This window comes from Heptranchias perlo, unplaced genomic scaffold, assembly GCF_035084215.1.
Source record: "Heptranchias perlo isolate sHepPer1 unplaced genomic scaffold, sHepPer1.hap1 HAP1_SCAFFOLD_275, whole genome shotgun sequence".
NCBI classification, from domain to species: Eukaryota; Metazoa; Chordata; class Chondrichthyes; order Hexanchiformes; family Hexanchidae; genus Heptranchias; species Heptranchias perlo.
The window spans coordinates 137,318-144,093 of record NW_027139287.1 but is presented as its reverse complement, the minus strand read 5'-3'; the positions used below and the strand labels follow the sequence as shown (position 1 = coordinate 144,093).

The window sequence follows — 6,776 nt, the reverse complement described above, 5'->3', positions numbered from 1 at the left end:
ACTGCTGAAACACCAACGCACTCACACTGGGGAGAGGCCGTTCACCTGCTCCGTGTGTGGGAAGGGATTCACTCGGTCATCACACTTTCTGTCACACCATCGAGTTCACACTGGGAAGAGGCCGTTCACTTGCTCAGTGTGTGGGAAGGGATTCGCTCATTCATCCACCTTGCTGACACACCAGCGAGTTCACACTGGGGAGAGGCCGTTCACCTGCTCAGTGTGTGGGAAGGGATTCACTTGGTCATCCACCCTGCTGAAACACCAGCGAGTTCACACTGAGTGACCTTCAAATGTTCTGACTGTGGGAAGAGATTTAAAATCAGAAACGAACTGCTGAGACATTGACGCACTCACACTGGGGAGAGACTTTTCACCTGCTCCGTGTGTGGGAAGAGATTCACTCGATCATCCCACCTTCTGAAACATTAACTTGTTCACACTATTGAGTGACCTTTTCATGCAGTGACTGTGAGAAGAGCTTAAAAGCAGAAATGAACTGCTGACACATCAACGCATGCCCATTGGTTGAGAGACTGTTCACCTGCTCCGTGTGTGGGAAGGGATTCACTCAGTCATCACACGTGCTGAGACACCAGCGAGTTCACGAAATGAGCAGGTCCAACGAGCCGGTCTGTAACACAGGCCAATGACTCAGTGCAGCTCGTTACCCAGTCACTGGGCTCCATTATAGCCTCTCCTGTCAGTAACACACAAAGAGAAATTGTAAATCTGAAACAGAAAGAGATAATGTATAACACTTCATATCAACCAACAGTTTTTCCCTCTTTCCGGCTTTTAAAACAATCTGTTTCACAGTTTGTCAAACCCGAAACAGCCTCTGGGATTTGCTGATTGAGAATTTCAGTGGAAATTGGGACCGTCACTAAGTATCGGAACAAATATCCCCGCTGAGGTTTCGGGGTTGTTACTGGTTTATTTATATCATTGAGTGACCGATTTTAAACTAGGTGAGGGTCTAAACCTAAGGTAAGAGCCTGGGATGGACAAGAGATTCTTCAATGTATCAAGTTAAATTACACTGATTCCACCAACACTGGACATCACATCCCTCAAACATTGTTACCTGTTACTGTATAAAACTGGTGAGGGTGGAAATGAGAAATAACTGAGAAAAACTTCATTGTATCAAAGTTAATTCTGATCATTATTATTATACAAACAATCTACAGCCGGTCCCTTAAAAAGGACCCAATATCAAACCAGTCCCCAGTCCTTGGGCCTGTGCCTATGTTGTGATTTGCACCCGCTTCTGACTGACTTGGTATCAGACGCACTCCCGTCAACAGTAAACGGATGGAGCCGGATCCATAAGAGAAAAATGAGGACCGACCTCCGCGGTTCTCCCAGAGTGTGGGAGGCGGAGTAACAGCAGCAGACAGAGAGATCTCTCTAAACCAGCCGCCGCCGCCGGAGAGAAGCGAGTCCCGTTCCGAGCCGTGTCTGTCAGGCGCCCGCTGACCCTCTCTTCACTGAAGGGGACCGATTCAGCACCAACTCACACACCCACCATTGGATCATTGAATCACCTTCAACACCTGAATTACATCACCACTTAATCCTCGAAACACGAGGAAATACAAACCTTGTCCACGCAACTTGCCCTCGTAATGTAACCATTTTAGCCCCGGTATCATTCTGGTCTTTCTGCGCTGCACCTCCTGCAAGGCCAATATATCCTTCCTGAGGTCTGGTGCCCAGGACTGAATGCCGTACTCTGAATGTGGCCTTCGCAGAGTTTATAGAATTCTAACATAACTTCCACCCTTTTGAATTCCAGTTCCCTTGAGATAAAGGCCGACATTCCATGAGCCATTTTAATTATTTTTTGCACCTGTCTGCCAACTCTTCCTGATTTCCCGAAGTATCTCTGCTCACCCACAGTTCCTGGCTTCTCACCATTTTGAAAATACTCTGATTTATCTTGCTTCGGGCCAAAGTGGATGGTCTCACACTTCCCCAGATTGAAACTTTGAACAGTCTGGGGCTCTTTTGTATGGAAAAGAGAAGGCTGAGGGTGACCTGATACAGGACTTTAAGATTATGCAAGGGTTTGATCGGTCAGATGTAGATAAGGTGTTTGTACTTTTGGGAGTGGGGACGTCAGAACTTAGGGCCATGAATATAATAGTCATCAATAAATCCAATCTGGCATTCAAGAGAAACATATTTATCCAGAGAGTCGTTAGAATGTGCAGCTCGCTCCCACAAGGAGTAGTTAAGGCGAATCGCATGGATGCATTTACGGTGAAGCTGGATAAACACATGGAGGAGAAAGGAATATTCGGGTTTGCTCATCAGGTTGGATGAAGAGGGGTTGGAGGAGGCTCGTCTGCAGCATAAACACCGGTATAGTCCAGTTGGGTCGAATTGCCTGTTTCTGTGATGTACATTCGATGTAATTCTATGTAAGCTCCATCTGACACAGTTTTACCAACTCACTGAATCTATCAATTTCCTTTTATAACTTTATGCTCCCATCTACACTACTCACTGCGCCAAACTTGGTGTCGTCGACAAACCTGGATATCCGGCTCTCTATTCCTTTATCTACCTCATTTATGCAGATCCCTGGGGGACACTACTAATCAAATCCTGTCAATTTGAGTACATACCTATTAACCCTACTCTCTGTCTCCTACCTCCAAACCAACTCCCTCCCCATGTCAATCGGTTGCTTTGAATTCCACATGTTCTCATTTCTGTTAAAAGTCTCTGATGTTAAACCTTATCGAATGCCTCTGGAAGTCAATATACACATTACCCCCATAGACACTCCATTATTTACCACGTTAGTTGCATCTTCAAAAAGTTCAACTCGTTTCATTGGACTTGACTTACCCTTTACAAATCCATGCTGACTCTCTCTAATCAATTCATGTTTATCCAAGTGCTCAGTCATTCTTTCCCCAATAACAGATACTGGTAACTTCCCCACAACAGACGTCAGACTAACAGGTCTATAATTTCCTGCTTTATCTCTCCTACCCTTCCTATATAATGGAATGACATTTGAAATTTTTTCAATCCATGGAACAATTCCTGAATCAAGAGAGTTTTGAACGATCATGACTAAAACATGTACAATTTCCTCACCTATTCCCCTTAGTCCCCTGGGATGGTCACCATCAGGTCCTGGAGATTTGTCTATCTTAATCTAATTGTTTTCTCCAATACCATTATTTTACTTGCACTGAATCCCCTTGATTTATTTTCAGTTTTCCTCGTGTCTCTGGTACATTATCCTCATGATTTTCTGTGAGTATTTAGCAAGTCTGTCATTTCTTGAATTTCAATTACAATATCACCTCCATCTGTCTTTAAGGGCCCACGTTATTCTTAGTCACCCTTCTTTCTCTTAATATACGTGTAAAAACCTTGAAAGTTGTCCTTAATTTCACTCACAAGTTTTTCTCGTTTTCCCTTTTTGCACCTCTTACGATTTTTTTTAGTTTCAGCACCACAATAAACAACTCTTCACTGTGAAATTTGCTCAATTAGTTCTTCAGTGTCAGAGCGAGAATTGTCCATCCCCAATTTATTTAAAGTAACAAACACAAGCACAAATATTCATTCGTGTATCAAAGCACTGATGGACACAGAAAGATAAACACAGCCTGAAACGCAGTCAGTATCGGGATTCACAGGGAAACTGGCAAGTGAAACAGACAAAGATCAAACAGTCTGAACCCCCAACAGAATGTGACGTGTAGCTGATAGATATTAATGAGAGGAGGTGGGAAATGATCCCATGACTTGGCTCCGTGGCTCAGTTGGTTAAAGCGCTTGTTCAATAAACAAGAGATCCTCGGTTCAAACTCCCAGCGGTGCCTTTGTTTAATTCATGGTGTTCAGTGAATTTTAGAAGGAAAAACGCACAGTATGGTGTTTGTGTTTTGTGCAGGAGCCAACACGGAACTGATCAGGAAGTCTCTTCAAAAATGCCTTTTCATTATGCAGACAGCCCTCTCATGGAATGTGTCCGTAACACGTTCTTGTTTCTGGGCTCGTTGAGTTCGGGGTATAATTCTCGATTCGAGGTTCATACCCTGGAGAATCCCTCATTTAACCCTAGACTTTTGATCTTGACGTGCGGTTCAAACTTTGCAAAGAGAAAAATAAATCCCCAAATCACTCCACCTGAATCTCAAGCGCTTTCGGAAGAAGTTCAGTTCAAATTTCAGGAATTTAAAGGCACCTCAATGACCTGCACTTTCATTGAACGAGCTTTGCTTACAATTGCATTCGACCTTGAAACCGCTCTGGGCTTTCATCTCACTGAAGCAGAGTGTGGCCGCTCTGTATCTGTGAGCATGTCGGTGACGAGGTTAGCTCTGATATTGGTCGCTTTCAATTTTTAAGATCTCGCCAAGCTGAGGGAAAAGAAACCGAGAATCGAATTGTCCCTGTAAGTGATGAATTGAAGGGATTGGTGCTCCAAGCAGATCTGGAAAATGCGCAGTGCGGTCGCTCAGGAATTCCAAATCCACCCTCTCACCACTCGGCGATCATATTAACTGAGCTTTACTCTGGCCCAGTGTCACCGCGCTGAAATCGAGTATTTCTCCGGCACGTTTCTCTTAACTTCACAGTTGCTGCTTTAAGAGTGAAGACCGGCTTGTTGGATTTTCACTCCTGCAAGCTCCAACTATTGATTTTGTAAAAGTAAACTGACAGTAGACAGCTGTTATATTGGTCACTGCAGCCTCAAGGTTTAGCTCAGTGAATTACTGATTTAGCGTATGATTTTTCCACCTGACTCGGTGGCGCAATCGGTTGGCGCAAAAGTTTGATGATTCGAGTCCTTATTTTATTTTTCCTCAGGATTCATCGTATCAAAATTCCAGGGTTTCAATGTGTGTTTTGTCTGCAAGAAAATGTACCGTGATCATTGCCGGCTGAGCAGGGCTGATATTTCACCATTTACCCTTCAGTCGGAAATCAGGCACATGAATCATATAAAGGAATGGAACATTGGCTTCACGGAAATCACAATTCATCTTGACAGACAAACCCCCGAAAGGCCCGAAGGGAGGTCACACTCGCAGTAGGAGAGCTGGTTCGCTGTGACAGAGAGATTACTGTAGTGAGTGAGACCAGACTGTTTCTATTTTCAGAGAATAAATGTCACACCCTTTATTTTGGAAAAGCAAAACGGTGGGGATTTTTGTCATAGCCTGATGCCTTTCGTGTTGGATCAGATGTTCCTCGTTGCGTTACTTTCATCTTCATCGGAGAACCGGTTCGGGCGTTCCTGTGATAAACGGCGACAATTGCCTGTTAATGTTAAATTTAACAACGGCTGCACTGAGCTTTTAATCGCACTCTTAAGATCCAGTCTGTAAAATGATGAAATTTCATCACATGCAAAGCACAAAAATCTTATTAAAGTTTTGACTGTCTCACGGTAACCATGTCGGCATCTCCTTCAGTCTGAAACAGAACGTTATTGGTTGATTAATGGTGATCAAAACAGTCATTCAACTACGAACAGGGTTTAATTAGCTTCACGTAATTATTTATTAAGTTCATAACTCTTGTTAAAGTTAATTCTCTGACTGGGAATGGAACCACGCGGTGATGGGAGCACTGAATTTTAACCACCAGTCCATCGGGGAGCTCCCAGGATTGAGCACGAGATAAAGTGGAACTGATAACATTTATTTTTCTTTCACTCTTCAGTGATTCATTCAGCTCTGTGTTTATTCTCAGGCCTCTTATCTCTCCCTTCTTTTCAGCTTCTGACTGCGGATATTCCTCTGGTCAAATATGAATAATATAGAATATCTCACAGCCCTGGTATATTTGCTCTTTCTCTGTACAGTTTTGTACAAAATCAAACTGTAGGCAGATACCGACAGTGTCTCTCCCTCACTCCCCACAGGAGCAGCAGGAGATGACACTTTAAACTGCCAGTTGCTTCAAACGATGCCCGATAGACCTGCGTTGCCTTGGAGTTTTCCCAGGAGCTGCATTGATTCGGAGCGTGAATTTTGGAAATGGAAACATGTCCATCAGCAGCTTGTGGGAGTATTTTCCCTCACTTTCCATTCCATGTCCATGCCTACTTGCACTTGGTGCTGTCATTGCCTGAACATCACCTTCTGTCCCGATAGTAGTTCGAACAGAAAATGCCATTTTGTGCGAGCAGCTTGTCTGACACGAAAATGACCTGAATTACAAAGGGGCGAGTGGGAAAGGCCGCGTTGCTCTGCTTGTTCACAGCAAAGAATTTTCAGCGTTTCCTTGTGGTTCAGTGTTTAGGATTCGGAGCTTTCATCACCACGGCAACGGTTCGATTGGTGTCTGTCTCAACATCTGCATATTATCCACTCTACCATAAGTGGACTGGACTCAAATTGCTGATGTTTCACTGTGAGGGTGAAGAGACATAAATGTGTGGACATTAGTTACGAATTCATCAGCTGGGTTGCACCTTTGCTTCTCCCCCCGTCTCAGTCTTTCCATCTTTACCCTTCACTGCCGGTGTTCCAGGTTCGATCATCCGTGGCCGTTCAACGAAGCCTGAGAAGTCCATGAGGGAAAAACACAGAGAGTCAGAGACAGAGACAAGGTGGGATCAAAGTACAGGAAGAAATAGGATCAATGTCAAGTTCTGCGAACGGGCAGAATTTAAGATGGAGCTTGGGAGAGATTCCTTCACGTGTCTTGCAATTTTGCAAGAGACCATTGGGCTCCGAATTAAAAGCACGAGCCGCGCTGGAGAGTCTCTCTGAGAGAGGGAATGCGGTTCG

The 6,776-nt window shown here is 44.2% G+C and overlaps 1 long non-coding RNA gene across 1 annotated transcript; it reads left to right on the top strand.

Moving 5' to 3' along the window:
- Positions 1-264: 264 nt before the first annotated feature.
- LOC137310783 (uncharacterized) lies at positions 265-5,512 on the top strand. Its single transcript, XR_010960206.1, has 2 exons — positions 265-2,370; positions 4,846-5,512. It is a non-coding gene; the product is annotated as an uncharacterized lncRNA (long non-coding RNA).
- The last annotated feature ends 1,264 nt before the right edge of the window (positions 5,513-6,776 follow it).